An 18,152-nucleotide genomic window follows, 5' to 3' on the forward strand; every position below is an offset into this window, starting at 1 on the left:
TGTGGGATGGTTGGTGATGTCCAGGAACTGGCTGTGCATCAGTCTGCTTGTGGAAGGTGGTAGCTGATTGCCTTTGCATCTCTTTTTTTCTATTTCCTTCCCTTACTAAACCACCTTTTGTCTTAACCTATGAGTTTTCCTGGTTTTTGCTTTTCTTTTCCTCTCCCCTGTTCCACCGCGGTCGTGACCTGGGAAAAGCTCATCAGTGGTACAGGTGCTTAGGTACTGGCCAGTATCAACCCACCACAACTGTCAAAACTCTGTAGTGTACTCTACAAAAGTAGGTAGAAATGTGGTTTTGAGGGTTGCATGTAGCATTTAACTGGAATATTTTTAGAGAGAAATCAGGAAATATTTGAATAAATATGAGTTATTGTTTTCTAAAACAAATGTGAAGGAACACTGCTGCAAAACCTAGCTTGTCCTAGTTTGTCCATGAGGAATTAGTTGTATATGAAAAATGTGCAGGCAGAAGTATTTCAGAAGTTTACAAGCCACTGCAATAAACTTACTGCTAGTGCAGCTACATGCCTCTGTGTTGAACATACGTGAAAATTTTACTACTTTTTGCTGTTTGATAATGAAAGAAATAAGATTTCCTATAGGATTACTATTGTATTCTTTTCCCAGGTGTAATACAGGTGCATAGTCCCTTAAGAAGATTACCATGGAAGAAACTAACTGGAATCTTCCAGGAGCTTGCTACCCAAAATCAAATGTTAAATATACACATCTTAAGATCAACAGCTGGAATTACTGGTAAGTTTATTTAATTTGCTGTTTGCATAAAATTTCATTGCGATTATACTTCAAATTTTTATGCAGTTTCAATGAAAAATACTGATTTGGGTATTACATGTTTGGACTTAAAAAAGAATAAAAATACCCCAACCAAATAAAGTGGTTTCAAAGACAAAAAAACATCAAAGTCTAAAAGTTTAATAGCAAGAAATAGAAAAGGAGCAGTTTTATGTGATTCAGCCATTCAAAAAATCCAGTGAAACTTTAGCTAGAAAATGACAAAAGGCACTTAATGAATGTACTGAACAGCCAGTTAAGTATTAGTGGGTATTCTTTCCTTTTCATGTTGTGTTATAAAATATCTAATGGATAGTGGCAATGCAATGATCTTAGATACATAGAGACTGATTTTGTGCTTTATTTCTTCTCCTATAATTCCTTGAGCATTGCCCATTGCTAGAGTAACTGCATTCACTAATTGCTTAACTATTGTTTTGTGCACCCAGATCAGCATCATGTGGCTCAAAGAGCAGATAGGGAAAGATTTCAAAGAGATCTTCAGAGAGTCAAGCCTGGAAATCCTATATATTAAACTTTGCCTTGAATTGACTTTGGAAAACCGAGTTGCCCCTTTCTCTGAAATTCAGCAATTTTTTCAGCGATAGGCAAGACTTGAGGAAGCAGTGACGTCTCAGATACAGACTCATCTTTCAATCGCTACAAAATCTAGATTTAGAAAAAAATATTTTCCAAAGAAACATCTATACTCTTCTAAAAGCTCTCCATGGACTTTAAATACTGGTAATTGTCCCATCCCTAGCTCTTTTGTCAACGCAAGAGGGAGCTGCTCAAAGAATTACATTTTGTGAATGAAGAAAATGCTCAATTTAATATTCTGTGAGTTTTGTCTGACTTGACTAGTGAAGCATACTTAGTGCCTAAAATAAGTTTAGAGTTATTTAAGTTCAAATCCACTTTAACTTCTAAAATGATAAAACCTTACAGCCTGTAAGAATGAACAAGTGTATTTGGCAAACTATACAGCTGCAAGAGTAGGTGCTGAGTTCCCCCCGTGTAGCATAGTCAGACTGCATGCTGCGACTAAGAATTACATCATATTTTCATTCAATACGCCAATGAAAGCGCTATTTGGGAGACCCTTTTGTAACACAAACACAAAACCCCACAATAACTGCAAATTCTAACCTTCTGTAGTATGAATGAGAACAACAGTAAAGGCTAGGAAAGAAATGTTTACTGAATGCGTAGTTTATTTTAAATTGCTGCCTTGCTCAGCAGAGTTCCTCATATATCACTGCTCACAGATGAGTGAGAGATGCAGCCTCACTAACAAACAGCCTTATAAAAAAAATGCTGTTCTCCCAGGCTTTCCTCAAATACACCTTTTCCCCCTGTACTATGACTGCTAGTCTGAAAGAGTATCCTGCTTGTGAATAGGTTTTATTTTCAAGGATGGGACCCTACTATTCTGTTTATACTCATAGTATCAACTTAATTTCCCTTTTCCTTCACATTTGCTAAAAGAACATCCTTATGAAAATTCCTTAGACTTTTTTTTTTTTACTGTTTTCAAAAGTAATTTCAGTACAACCGAAACAACCTATAATTTACTGAATATTTCCCCTTCTGACGTTACTAGCATGTGAGCATTAGCTCTGGTTAATAATATAGATAAAATTATAGGAATGTGCAGTGTAGCTGCTAACTTTGGATGACACAGTTCTAAAAAATTCAAGATAGGTTCCCAAAAATCCTACTTCCTATGTCAATAAGTATGAGATGTATGACATACGGACAGCATGTCATACATAATGAAAATTGGCTAAAAAGAGTTACTGTATGTTCTTTGGTAAAGTTAGGATACCAGTGTTTTGCTTCTTACATTCTGCAGAAATACTTATCTGACACAGGCCTCTGTTGAGTAACAAATTAATACCTTTTGAGCTGCCAAGCTGGAACAACTTATGCTTTTACTGATTAACATACAATACTTAGCCCTATTTTTAGATAGAGCTACAATTTCAAAACCACCTTTGAGCTGTTTGAGTGCATCACATAACGGGTTCTCTTTTGTGAGGATGTGATCACTCTGCTCTCTTCTTCAGCCCTATTGCCATTTTCTGTTTGTTCCTTCTGTACCACTATGTAAGTCAAAACCAATATATTTGTGTTTGTTTCCTAAAATATCTGGTGCTCTCTTTACTTTGTGAACAGCCAATGTAGAGATTTTTACTGTCTCCTTTCCTGGGCCAGATTTCTAGTGAAACTATCAGAAATATTGTAATTAAAAATACCCCTTCAGACATTTCTGTATCTCTGAGCAATGCCTAATGCAAAATGCTGTCATGAAATTTAGCATGCTTTTTGAGCTCCTTCAAGTTATGCCTGTAGAATTGGCCAAGTGCCTTCCAGCCACAACGACTTCTATTGCGCAAAATGACACCAGCTAAGAAACATGTGGAAGGGCTTCTAAATAAGAATTAAATATTCTTACATCATCTGGAGAAAAAATGTTTCAAAATATTCCCTTTGGAACAATGCAGATCCATACTGCTGTTCTTGCAGTTTTGCAGCTAAATATAAACAAACCATAGATGCGTGTGCATTTATACATCAAAAATGTATATAATGATATATGTATAGCATACCAATCTTGAGTCAACTTCAGAGGAATGTTTTTATATATATCCCCCATGGGATATATATTTGACACTTTGGTGTACGCCATGCTTTGTAGTGTTGGTCAGCAAACGTTTCTGAGGCATGGGCAATCTGGCTGATCAGCAAAAGACACATGCCCAGTAACCAGTTATGGATGCAATTATTGCATGAAAAAATTGGGAATCCACTGATTTATAGACAGAAGTACCTTGTTTTGGAGACATAAATCTTAAAGTTTCAATCAGTGTCCCAGCAGAGCTTACACAAAGGTTGCTTTAAATACTACAGAGTGTCATCAACAGCCTGGAAAGTTGGATTTTGAAGTGCTGCCATGAACAAGATGATTACCCTAGCAACCTCACCATTGTCCTTGGGTGGCCTCTGTAATGTCTTTGTTGATTTCCTCATGATCAAGAAGAAAACAATTATTTGCCTCTGCTTCTCCAAGAGGTAGGTGAGACATGGTAACGGCAGACAGGTTGCTGTCTATAGAGGTCAGTGAGTTGGAGCTGAGACCACCAAAGAGCAGAGTTCACTTGCAGAGTAGAAAGGGATTCTGTACGTGCTTGGCAGCATGGTGTGCCCTGCTTTCTTGAGGGCAGAGCAAGTTAAAATGAGCTGTCCTGGTGGCGAGAAAATAATTTTTCTCACATCTTCTGCTCACAGTGAGAAGTTACTCTTATGAGCTGAAATTAGTCAGACCAAGTGAAGGAATTAATTACAAGCTGGCTCTGAGCATGCATTTATTTTTTAATACCCTCTAAGCCAAATTTTCATTATTTCAAATTGTGTTGAGAGATGATGTATTCAGTGAAAAATAAAGACAAACTTCTTCACTAACTGATATGGTGTAAAGCAATGTACGCTGCACAATATCAGAAGAGCATCACATATCAATATATGTGATGCCCATGTAGGATGCTCAGCTGCATTTTCCAATGTTGTCTCTTTGAAGTGTCCTGCTTTTTCATTAACACTGTATCACATTTGAGAAGAGCTAATGATAAAAAGATTTCCTGGCAAGAAGCTTCTTCTGTTAAATGGGGAATGTGTTGTGTTTGGCATGTATAATTTAGCTAATTTGTACAAGAAACACATTACTTAATCAGCTGTAGATTTGATTATTGCATGATAAAGGTGGCAATCCATTAATCAATTTATAGACATAAATGCATCATTGTTCAAGAAAAAAACCCAAGGATTTACATACCCTTGAATCAATAAATATAATTAAAACAATGGTGTGTTGCAGCCATTTATTTGATTGTCCTACAGCTGTCTGATGCATAGTGAGATTACTGAAGCATGGAGCCAAACAGCCAACCCTACATTTAGTTTTGTTTATTGAAATAATGAAAGGGCATTAATAATAAAGTACAAAAGTGTGTAATGGAAAGTAATGTACTGTGAAATAAAATTATGTTTGGAAATCAAGAAGAATACAATAAAATTTAAAGTCTTAAATGTATTTGGAAACCACTTTGTATTGTTTTAATAGAAGAATGGTTGTGATATACAGGCTGTGAAAAATTAGAGGAATGTGTTATAGACATATGAGTAAGATGAAATCAAATTGCCTTATGAAACAGCAAAAACTGTCCTTAGGTTTTTCTTGCAGTCCTAGAACCTGGAAAAAGGGGATAGAAATGACCAGATGCTACATACTTTCTGACCCAGATTTGCATTTTCATTTAACCAGTTTCTATATTCTAGGAAGCCCATGACAGTGATTGTTAAACTCTAGTTAGGGGACACACAGAGAGGTATCTGTAATGGATATGATTCCATGGACTATTGGAATGGGAGTATTCATGGACTACCACTTTCAAAAAGTCCTGAAATGAATGCACATATCATGTGCTTCTGAATTATTCACAAACACTTATCTCAACTGAACAAATAATTTCTCTTTCAAATAAAAGAAATGAATTGTTTCTTAAATCTTACTCACTTAAAACTAATAGAAATATAACAATACTAAATTATTGGCACATAAACCAATCAGTATTTGCTTAATGACAGTACAATAAAAAGATGTTTTCTTTTTACAATTTTATGTTTCAGCAAAATGATAGACAAGTTAAAACCACACTATTGAATATGTAATGTGTTTTAATTAACTATTGTCAAGTTGGTAATTATTATTAACAGAGCCTATTTGTGTTCCTTTTTGTAGTACAGAGATTGCGTTCCTGAGCTAGTAAGATCCTAAAACAGGTGCTTAAAACTTCCTCTTCCTGAATCTGAGAATACTGAGCACTTGAGCGCTTTAGTGTTACTAAAACCAGAATATTTATCTGTTTAAAAAATCAAATAAACACCCGCTAGTAAGCCTGACGTACTCTTCATTACTTTTCATAAATTCACGGTAATATTTGCTTTTAAAGATATGTGGAACTTTAAATAAAGGTCCATGTCTTTAAAAGAATATTTCTCTAGTATCAGTCTCTTGATTTCGTGCCTAAATCCAAGCACTTTAGACTGTTATAAACTTCATTTTTTCAAAATATTTTTCTCATGTTCATCCCACTGATAGAAGACTAAACCCACGAAACTCTTCCCCCCTTCAGAGAAATAGTTCCCATAAAAATTGCATTTGGCTCTATTTTCAGTGTGGCACTGATGGCAGTAATTATAATACACTCACTGGAATATGACAAAGCTGTTAAAAAAGCTACAAACATATCATGTATGGCAGTTGCTTGGAGATAGTCCAGTGACATCATCATTGTATTTTCCATAGCTTATATTGTTCTTGTATTGTTCTTCCCCAAAATGTCTTCTTAGTTTTGAATTCAGTGGAGTTTATAAGTGAAGAAAATGGCATCTGATTTGTACAAAAAATCCCAACAAATATGTAGTATGCATAAGCATCCTTTGCAGTCTTCATTTATGCAGTGCTTACAACTTGTAAATATTTCAGGTAAGAAAAACACCAAAGATTGCATATTCAGTTATCTCATTATCTTCAAAAAGAAGAACATGTTTTTGGCATGTATCTTTGCAAAAGGTTGAAGCTAAAGTTATATTTATTAGCTCTAAATTCAACTATTTCCATTCTAAAAGACTTCTGTATTCTCTTTACTGTTTTTCTTTTCAAAGCCACCTCCTCATCAGGAATGACAGATTAAGTCATTGGCCTGGAATTGGGAGACCTCAGTCCCTATGAATGCTTCCTGTATAACACTGGAAATATTACTTCTTTTCTCTGTCTTTTTTCAGATCATTTGCTATGGAGTCAACTTGTGTCATGACAACCATGTTCTCTGAAGTCAAAGGAGTGAGAAGAGATCTAAACCGTCTATTATCTAAGAACGCCTGGCAACCTATGGGGTCAATTGGCTGTCATTGGTCATGGTGAGTCATACACTAATTTGTATGACAATATCAGTTTTTGTAATGGGGAACAACAGCCAGGTCTTACAAAGATTATTTAAGGAGCGAATTAAATAAGGCCATAGTGGCATTACAACTTTATGAGTAAAACTAGAGGCAATACATTTTCTGTGCATCACTCATGGAGAGAGGCAGCATAGATTGAGCAAAAAATATGAAATTAATCAAGGAATATAAAGTAATGGGTTGTGCATACTTTGATCATACTGGGATATTTGACCATCTAAGTTTTCTATGCACCAAAGAAAACTAAAATATTTGTATCATCATCTTAGTCTTTTTCCACTAGAAAAGCATACTGGGAATAAGCCACACGTCTCTCTGTGTGGTTTCCATGAGGGCAGTAATAATGAATCTGTGTTGGAAGCAGCCACTTTCATATGGCACAGTGGGGAGCTATAAGCTCCTTTGTGGACTAGGGGCTGTTTGCACCTTGAAAGTAACATGTTTGTAAGTCTGCCGGTACCAGAGTTGGGTATTTAAAAAGTCAAGAATGTCTTTTAGAAGAAAGAAAAAATAAGCACAAAAATCTTTTCACTCTTCACATTAACATAACGTTTTGTTTTGTTCTGCTGGTTTGTTAAAGTAAAAACAAACATAGACAGTTATGTCTGTCCTCAAAAGAGATGTTAATACAGTATAAAACCAGAAACAGCAAATAGCAGCAAACAAAGGGAAACAAAGGAAGTGTGTAGGCTTTGAGAAGAAAAACAGCTTATAATACACATCAGATGAGCATTATTGTGGTTCCTAACCACACCTAATGTAATTTTCCATAGTTCTATACCAGTGAAGAAGGCATATTGAAAAAATATTTCAAGTAATACATATAAACTTGAGATTTGCAGCTGCTGCAGTATAATTACTTAATAAATACTCAGAGAACAAAGAAACACTAGAAACATGGAGAACTGCAAATGCCAGTCTGAATGGTTCAGTGGAGCTGTTTTCTGTTTGGGTATCTGGTATCTGTTTTCTCACAGGTTTAAATCTGTACCACACTACTCGTTGATTTCCAATCTCAAGGCTTCTCAATATTTACAGAAATGCAGCTTCCCAAGAAATGTCAAGCTTTTCTACAGCCTAACGATGATCTTTAGAGTTCTTTTTCGGTAACAGTCACTAGCCAGGGCTACTGTAACTCCTTAACACTTGGTCAGACCTTGCACATTCCCATTTTTCATTCACGAACTAAATGACAAATGTGGTAAAAAGCTGATGATATGAAACAACTGCATTCTCTAAATCTGCCCTTCTGACTTGCATGCTCTCTGAGTGCTGACTTTAGCTGTACACCTTTACTGATTTTTTGATGTGAATTGTATGGTTTCATTCAGGAATGGAATGATGGGTTTAAGTATAACATAACTGAGTTCATGTTTTGATTGTGAAATGAATACTGGGGAAACAGAAAATACTTCATGGCTCTGAGCTATAGGCTCACTTGCTGTCAGTGCCACAATTGATGGCCCCATCAACAGGATAGCAGTGAGATAGTCTTTAGCAGCTTCTCAGGAAGCCAAATTTAATTAAAAGCTTATCTCTTAATAATACAATGCCAAGATTCTGTACAACAAAGAAGTGTTTCCCACCATGTAAGCTTTCACAGCATCTCACTGAGCAAAATGTTGCCTTTACAGCACAGTAGAGGAAATTACTGTTTTGCCTTTGTTTTCTGTGCTTCTGCAAGAATGTGAGGTTTGAGAAAATTTTTGTTTTCTTTCCTACATGCTTTCAAGATAACCAGACCATGAAAATCTGAAAAATAACTTGCAACGAGGCTTATTAAACTTGCATAAATCTGATTTTTATGGAACTTGTGCCGTGACTTTCACTTATTGAAAATAACAGTAAGAAGCTAATGTGAACTTGCAAACAGATTAGCAGGTTCTTGCTGCAGTATGTTTTAGACTTTATGCCCAAGGAAGACTCTGGCACTTAAGTTGCTTAAGTGCTCTGATTGTAGCTTTCATTTTCAAGAAGCAGGAAAATAGCATGCAGAGCTCCTCAGAGTTTCAAAATGTAAGTGCCTAATTATTCACTAGAAGAGTAACCTCTTTTTTTTTTTTGAGGAGGTTAGTAAAACTCAGACATTACTACTGTATATTTCCAACAGGTTATAATGCTTACCATTGACATGATTGTACTTCATGGTACATTTTGCCTGTTCTGTTCATTGGAGCAAATTCACTTTATATTATGAACAAAGCTTTGAGTAACTGCTATATTAAATTAACAACAACAACAAAAAAACCTTTTAAAAGGGTAACGCACTTATCAAAGACCTTGCTCTATCTAGATCCCTCGGTCCTGTTGTATTATTCCTACTATGCCCAATAGGAAAAATGTGCAGAACCTTAGTGCCTATTGTGTGATGCCAAAGTGTACCAAGTCTCAAGAGGTTTTTCAGATTATTTCCAGGCTTTCTAGGACATATACTGTATATTGCTACAGAGGGCTTTTGTGCCTTTTTTTTTAATTATTATTATTTATTAGTAGATTTGCTTATTTTCCTTTTGTTAAAAAAACAAAAAAACAAAAAAACAAACAACAAACTTTTCTCACCTGTGTAGCTAACACGTACAAAAATATATTAAAAAAAAAAAAAGATTTTGTAAAACTGTATATGGTACTCTCTTGGAAAGGATGCATTTCTGTGTAGTAATTGTAGTGACACACATACCACTACTGTGGTAAAAGTACAGTTCTGTAATATTGTATGTAAGGAAACCACAGTGTGGGTTACCTTATGCTGCAGAGTTAAGGAAAGTAGAGAGAAGGGATATGTAGCTCTTCCCTCATTTCCTCATAAAGCTACTTGTTTATACATGTGGAAATCATGACAGTGACTGTAGTATTTGAATTGCCAAACATGTTGGAGGAAGGTAAAGTATTGTATGTTTTCTGTAGCCTCTTGAGAGCTTTTACTCCTCCTGTCCTTGAATAAAACACCATATTCTTACTATCATGAAATATGCAGTTATCAAAGGAGTCATGAAAGCCTTTCCCATGAGACTCCATTTGATAGCTTTGAAAATACCACACCACTTATAGGAGAAAACACCAAGAGAAAAAGTCTTGGATTGACTTCCTCTATAGGAATACTTCGAAAAATAATATTCAGTCTTTAAAATTATTGGGAAAGCTAAGCATTTCCCAGAGCTGTCAAAGACTTGTTAAACATTACTTGTGCTTATTCAAAGGAAAGGCTGACCCAGCTTTTCTTGTGAATTATTAAGCTGTTCTCATAAGATCTGTCAGTTGTGAACAAGAGATGGCTGCGATAGCTCTCAGGCCAAAATTCCAGTTGAGTGAATGAGTTGAAAATATACTGTAGCATATACCAAACATAGGAGACCAAAGTATCATCTCAGACCAGTCAACTGATTTATATCAAGAATTAACTGTGCATTTTGGGGATTTCCTTTAGCAGTGCTTTGGTATCACTGTTGTGAGCTGATACTGCAACTTTCTAGAAGAACGGACTTAAGTAGGGAGGGATTAACAAGCTGACCCCTGCAGAGGTACCACTTTCCCCTTGACAGTGGTGGATGTAGAGTTTCAGCATCCCTTCCACATGTACTGCCTTCCACTAAGAAATGCCTTTCAGAAACATCCTGCATAGGAGCAGCTTTTTCCACTCAAGGGGGTGCGGTTGCTATCAGGAGTCTGCAGGAGCAAGCAGCCTGCTGCCCATTCATTCTGGCACATCCCTGTGGGGTGCGCCTGACAGGTATGGGGATGTACTGAAGAAAATATCATCTGTGTTTTGTAACATGGACTTTCAGTTTCTCGGGGAAAGAGTAGATTTTCACAGTGTTCTCTAAAGCTCAGGACATGGAAAACACTCACATGAGGAATATTCCTCAGGGGATGGCTCTGCAGAGACATATGTTGTTCTCTTTCTGTGATATGTGTGTTTTTTGAATTTCATCTTCTGATACTGTTAGTATCGTTTTTTTCCCCGAGAATTGCTCAGTGTGGGAGCACACCTACTCTGCAGAGAATTTCTTCATTTTAAGAGCTTGTCAGTGTGAGTGCCATCCAGTCTGCAGAAGATTTCTTGTAGTCAGATTTTATTGTAGTTTGATTTGTTCTTGAGTTTGTCAGGTCTTTCCCCAGAGAAGTGGGTTACCCTGATTACATTTCCTTTAATGTTTTTTTGGGGGTTGGTTGGTGGTTTGTTTGGGGTTTGGTTTTGGTTTTGGTTTTTTTCTTTTTTTTTTTTAATGTGTTTTATATTTGTTTGTTTGGCTTGGGGTATTGCTTTTATTTTTTTTTTTTTTTTTTTTGGTCGTTTTAGTCTGTGTTTCCAAATCAGTAATTCTTTGTTTCATTTGGATTATCTCCCTCAAATCCTCTGTATCAGCACTGGGGTGTACCCATGCACACACATACAGGTACACACACATGGTATGTGTGTGGAAACCTTGTACAGGGTGTTTAAATTGCCTTTTGTCGCTCACTTTTTAACTTCTATATTTGTATTATGATTTCACTAGATTATTAATTGCTCAATTTCACTTTCACTTCATGTCCTGTTGGGGAGTTCTCTGGATCATAACCTACAAGAGACCAAGGCTATAAGCTACTCTGGACACCTTTCCTGCATAGTTATGGCATGTCCTCTTGGCATCAGAAGTGGGGGAGTGTAACTGCATGGGAAAGGATGGGCTGTAGAGAGCCATTCTGTACCATACTTGCCCTGGACCACTGTACAACTTAGAAATTTGCTGTTCTGGTGCAGCAGAGCTGGGGAGTCAAGCAGGAGAGTGTCCAATAGCTCCGGTACTATTAGGATTGTCACAAATTCTTTGCATATAGCAATGCAATAGTGATTTTGCCAGCCTCTTGGTTTCATGGATCCAGAGTCACTCTGTGTCCCCCACACAAGGGGCTGTTGCTGTCCCCACACCAGCTGTCTTCCTGACTTCCCAGCCCAACTATACACAAACCATGCACCAGAAGGAGCACTCAGTAGTGGTTCGTTGACTGACTGCCACTATCAGCACTTTTGTATTCTCCAAACCTGTCAGTGGCAGCTCACCATGGCAAGATACAGTACTTGCGTTAAGGTGGGAGGATGCTTGTTGTGCTGTCAGGCAGAGCAGACCTCCAGGTAACAACACTGTCGGATATGTCTGTGTGCCACTAAAAATACAGTCGTCAATGAAAGAAGGCATCTTAGATGTGTTTCTTGAGGCTTGTTTCAGAATAAGAATGGTTGTGTTGTTTAATTGTCAATGAGAAAATTGGTCGGATCATGCTCACAAAACAGTGTGTGCATTTGAGCGGTACTCAGCCAGCCATTTCCATTGTGGGAAAGGAAATCATTCCTATCTGCAGTCTCAGGAGATAGCTGGGAATGGAGATCACTCAGTGAGGTCTGGAGAAGAATCTTGAATTATTACTATCAATAATAATGGTAAGTCATAAAATTTCTCAGAGATTCCTCTACATAGGTTTTGTGCAGTGCTTAAATTCTGGAAGTGGTTAATTATATTCAGGCTATTTGTTAGCCATGAAAATTTTACATTTGATATTATTTTGTTAAATATTTCAATAGAAATACAGGTGAACAGTGTTCGGTTCTATTAACAAACAGAATACTGGCAAAATCCATACTGGCAAAATCCAGTTCATTAGAGTGCTTATTCTTTACACCTTACAGACAAGTGGAGCTTCTATTCCAGCCTGAGGAGTTTGGTGAAATGACTTTCTAATCTTACAGCCTATTTCATATTCATGGAGGTGTTCTAAGAGAAATGAGGGGAGAATCTGCATAGAGCTTTAGGAACAGCTCAGATGCAAACTGAAGTTTCTGTGTAGTAAGAAACATTCATGATATCCTGATGCTGATCTTGAAACCTACGAATGCTGATGTGTTTGCATCCTGGGATTTAATTCAGGCTATTCCAGAGAAAGGAGCCAGACATTAGAAGTTATTCTAGTGAGAGGCTGGGTTTTTCCCATTATTGGCCCCAAGACTATGTTGACCTTATTTCAGTGCTGTTCCTACTAAATATTCTGAGGGCAAAGAGCAGGGGTTTTTTTAACAAAGGAGAAGCTGTCTTATCATTACGAAAATATTTGTGACAGCTGAAAAAACCTGGCAGCTTTTGTTGCTTGCAGCTTCAATTTGTCATGATACAGATAGGCGTGCAGAATATAACTAGTGAGACGTAACATCTCAGGGAGGTGGGGGAAGGTCCAGACTCACCTGGAAAGGTGGTCTGGTAAACATGGTTAGAACAGAAGCACTCATGAGTGATATCTAAAGGAGTAACATAGCTTCTCCATATGTAAAAGATACCTAAATTTATGAGCCAAGTATGATATTATTGGCTGCAAAATCTGCACCTTCTGCCTATTATTTGCTATAATTCCCAATTCTTTATCACTGCTGTCCAAAATAGTTACCCATCTAGTATACATGTATTGCTGACATTTTGTTTTATTTTAACTAAACCATCATTTCCAAAGACTGATCTGAGCCTTTGCCTACCTTTTCAGTGCTTACCAGTCTCTCAGTAGTAAGTCCGTCAAGCCTTATGTCATCCGCACATCATCCTCAGTAACATTTTAATGTTGTCTTCCCAGTAATCAGTAAATATTTAGAATAATCTCAGTGTGTGAATTGCATTGTGGAGGATGCTACCAGTATCGCAATGGTTTGCTGCCTGTATATAGGGGTCTAGCACCACTGTAGATGTTGTAGGGTATCTGAGATGCCTGCATGGTTACTGGCAGCTACAGCACAGGACCTGGTAGAGATCTGCACCCTTGTAGGATGGTAGTTAGAGACAGGCGTTTTAATCCCTCCCAAAACAACCTGAGAGGAGAACTGCTACAGGACAGAAATCCTGCTGGTGCATCATGAGACCTATTTGTCCTCATGGAGGTTCTCCACTACCTAATTCTGCATCTCACATCAATCCCCTCAAGTCCCCTGCAGCTTTGATGAGACCAAGTGATCCAGATCCACAACTGCGAGTTTTTACAGGCAGAAGTTCATCTTCCGTTGCCACCATATGCCATAGGAATAATTTTTTGGGTTTTTTTTTTTTTTCTATACCCTTGTGTCAACTTTAAATAGAATTTTAATGTTATGCATTTAATATATGAAAGTATTTTGGCTGGTTTTTTAAAGTGAGTTTCATTATGCTTTTTTCAATTCCATATCTTTTACTGAACTCTCCTTGCTTACCTCTTTTTTCTAAATGACATTCACAATATTAAACAAGGAAAGTTTCGTACGCTGTGTGATACTGCTGGATATAATGCTCATGATTCAGGTGCAAATTGAGGCTCAAAATGAAGCACAGTGCTCCCAGCATGTTTAGGTAGTTCTGTGTCATTATTCAGTCTGGTTGCACAGTCAAAAGTGTCTAAATGTGACTATAGGTAGAAAAAAGAAAACACATTTAAAGGATTGTCAAAAAACCCCCCAAACAACCAAACCAGAAGGCATGGTACAACCAAGAGTGCATTCATGTGTGCATCTCTGTGTCTGTATATGCACACAGTCACACAACAGCTGTATATTATTATCACGCTTTTTTGCTTATGAAACTAAAGCCAAATGAAAATGTATTTTTCACAATGCCTGTTACTTATCTACCCTGTCTGTGTTATTTGTATGCTGTAGCTGGTTTCAGGGGCTTGCTGCTTTTAGCACCCTCCCATAGTGGGATTATGTAGCTGATTTCTGGCATTGATGAGTATGGTTTGTATGATTACATATATTCTCAGAAAGACATTATGGTTACTGAGGTTAAAAGGAAAGTCACAGAAACATTGCCATTTATACTAATTCTCATGATTCTGCATTGCTATGTGTAATTAAATCCCTAACTTTTCTGTTCGCTGATTTCTTCTGCTGAAAAACTTATTAAAGTACAGGAAAAGAAGTCCTTACTCAGAAGAACATCTGGCAATATTACATATGTTTTATTCCTAATTTAGATACAGGTTATTCCTTTCTGTAAGAAATAATAAAGTTTGGGCAAGACTGCTTACTACTTAAATATGTGGAAAAGGAATGTGCAAAAAGAAATTGTGAAACTAGTAACTAAAGCAAATTTTATTGTCTTGTGGAAAAATCATGAACCTTTGTTACATTTGTGTATTGAAATTCTTGGCAGAGTAAGAAAGCATGCAGGTAGGAGTATAATACTTCAGCTTGCAATATAAACAATGTGATTAATTCTACTAAGAAGTTAACATGTGCATTGTATGTTACTGGTCTGCTATAAGTACTGGTATAGCTAGAATAGGGTTATAATATACTATTGTAAGAAGAAATTAAATAAATCTTGTAATAACTTCCATAGGGAAATAGTTATCATGTAATTCCCTTCAGGAGAGGAAACCAAATACTATCTCAGCTTTTTAAAAGTTTACCTTTATTGTCTATTGACATTACAATAAGAGGGGGGGAGTTTCAGGTACACTATCAATGTACTGGGGGTAGGGAGATTTTTCTTCCTTTTTCTTTTTTTGTTTGATTATAAAAACAGTGGGAAAGGCAGAAAAGATTCTAGGAAGTCTTTAAATTTAAGTTTTGAGGGGTTTTTTTGGTTGGTTTTTTTTTTTTAATTTGTGCCTCCTACATGGATACAGATCATAAAATCTGCGACCAGGAAGGTCAACATGTTTAAATATAGTTCAAATCCATATCCAGGCCTACGGAAAATCTGCTCTGCCAAAATTATCTGTATTCTGTGATGCAAAATAATGTTCTTGTATTGCTTTTCAGGCAGGCAGATTCACACACAACCAAAGACATATCGATATATTAGAAGACATTATACTTCCCAAATTGCATAAAGTAGAGAGAGAGTTAACAAGCAAACATTACACGTTGGCTTTCTTTGCTCTTATGAGATAAAAGCATGTCATTGTGTTCACAGTAGCAACAGTGAACACAAACTAAAAATGAATTTTCTTTCTCATCCCCAGTTTTTATTGACTTTCTTCTTCGTGTTCACTGCCATGGGCTATTATTCCACACACCCGCACTCAGCCAGAAATATAATGAAAAAGAATCAATCTCTGAAAAGAAAATTATCACCATCCAATAACATTGGGCCACTTTTATGGGTCCTGCAATGTTTCATCCAATTGCTAAAATGCCTTACCATCATAAACTGAAGACAGTCTCTCTGCTGCTCTTCCCGATAAGTACAAAATCACCATGTGCTTCCCAGGCGATCTAGAATATGATGTGAATACTGTGGAATTCATTAGGACGAATGAAAACAGTGTTAATTTGTGTTTCCAGAACAGGTTGTCTAAAAATTGATGGACAGGAATGCCAGAAAACTATTATTTCTAAGAAAATGGGTGAGTGCTTCAGTGTTCTGTGTGCATTGTCTTTTTTGTGCTCAAAGCCGCTTGTGCTCTGTGATTTTTCTCAGTTTAAAATTCAAGTATTGCAGAAATCTATTGATAAGTAGCAAACTTGCAAGGCATTCACTGAGAATATTTATGTTCTAGGTTTTTTGACCACATGTACAAATATTCTGTTCAGGACTGGATGGATGAGCATTGCTGTTGGAATCAGTTTCCTGGTGTTGACATTCATAACTGCCTATTTTAAATGATTACTCTGTAGTTAACTTCTCACATTAAATTCTTTTATTTCAGCAAATATTTCTGCTACTAAACTAACTTTCTTGAATGCAAATATGCAGCTGGTATAGATATTTTCAAAGTAAGTATTTCTGACTGCCTTGGGAAAGCGTGTCTACCCTTTTTGTAGAAGCAAACATCACTATTGAAAGTGTATTATTTCCAGGTTCACCACACCGTTAGGTCTGGAAATAACAAATGTGCTGAGTCATCAATTCAACAGTTGCTATTGACATGTGCTTGGAATCACTGTAGTGCTTGATTCTGGATACACTACAATGATTGACTCAATCTCTACTCTAAATGAATTGAAACTGAACAGTAATTTAGCATATGTAACAGCCCAGGCACAGAGTGCTTCCTGTCAGGAGGGCAGAACTGATTGTTACCCTGCAGAAGGACTTCACAATCAGAAATGTTATTAAGACTTTTTAAATATACATATATATATCCACCTTTAAAAACTGTAATTGAAGAACATTTCAAAATTGATTGTAAAACAGTTTTGAAATCTTTTCTTTGACAAAGACACTTCTGCCAGAACTTAATGAGAAACAATTAAGACATGTTGGAAGTGTTATCTCAGGTAGAGTTCATTTCTACTGAGTCCAAGATAAATTTTTCAGCGTGAGAACCAAACATCACACACCAAATTCTTCCCATTAAACTTCAGCCAAGTCTACTCCACGCACAGCTTCAGACAACAAGGCGGCATGCCACCCACCATGGGAGAAATACTCGGATAATCTGCATGTATTGGAGGGAAGCTCAGGTAAAAAATGCATCCTGTAAGAAATGCGTGTTTTACTTTCAGCTAAGGGTATCTAAGCTCTCAGAAAGGAGGAGCTCACCCGGGTTAGTTATCAGGGTTTATTCGAATTAACAGCAATCTACAAGCACAGGCAAAAATTTAGACTGCAGATGACTGAGACATTTATAAAGGACTTTTCGCATGCTTAAATAAGAACTGAACTCCACAGATTGGCATGTGGTAGGTTACTTGCTGAGATGATGCATACCGCATTTCTAGGCTAGCAAGTGTCAGTGTCTTCAATGATTTAGTTTCCCCTCAATTAGTTATTCCATGTGTTGTCTGCTCCTATGTCAGTTTGGCTGGTCTGAGTGTTCATAAATCCAGTGTGACTGGCTATTTCTGAAATATCCCAAATATTAAGGAAATACCTTCAGGGACTAAACAAGGGAAATGAAAAGACAGTACATGGATATGTTTAAAACCTTTGATTAATTCCATAACAGGACTGAAGAAACATTTTCTGTAAGGTTTAGATTATAGTTCCATTCTGGATAAAACCAGGACAACTTTAGCCACCTTGTTTCTGAGGAGATGGATGCGGACAGATCAGATATGTAAAAATAGGCTGACACACGATCTCGTGACATACACTTAAGCCTAAAATCCCTAGGCAGGCACATGAGAAAGCCTGCTCTGGCCGATCCCTGAAGGGACATCAGGTCATGCAGATTAGAGAGACTGGCTGAAGCCACTTGGCATTGCAACCTTCACCCTGAGCTACAGTGCAGCTGTGATTACATTTGCCTCTGTCTGTAGATGGAACCATCTTCCTGCAAACCTTCCCGCAATGATCCTACAAATCCTGGTTGCATTATGTCTAGAAAAGTTGAAAATAGCCTGCTCCTTGGGTCATCTTTGCAGGTTTATTTAGACTGATATTGGTCTA

General features: G+C 37.0%; 1 long non-coding RNA gene across 1 annotated transcript; it reads left to right on the forward strand.

Moving 5' to 3' along the window:
- The first annotated feature begins 636 nt into the window (after positions 1-636).
- Positions 637-16,168, forward strand: LOC115610506. Its single transcript, XR_003992261.1, has 3 exons — positions 637-759; positions 6,646-6,780; positions 16,103-16,168. It is a non-coding gene; the product is annotated as an uncharacterized LOC115610506 (long non-coding RNA).
- Positions 16,169-18,152: the final 1,984 nt, after the last annotated feature.

The sequence above is a fragment of the Strigops habroptila genome, chromosome 7 (assembly GCF_004027225.2).
Source record: "Strigops habroptila isolate Jane chromosome 7, bStrHab1.2.pri, whole genome shotgun sequence".
Taxonomy (NCBI): Eukaryota; Metazoa; Chordata; class Aves; order Psittaciformes; family Psittacidae; genus Strigops; species Strigops habroptila.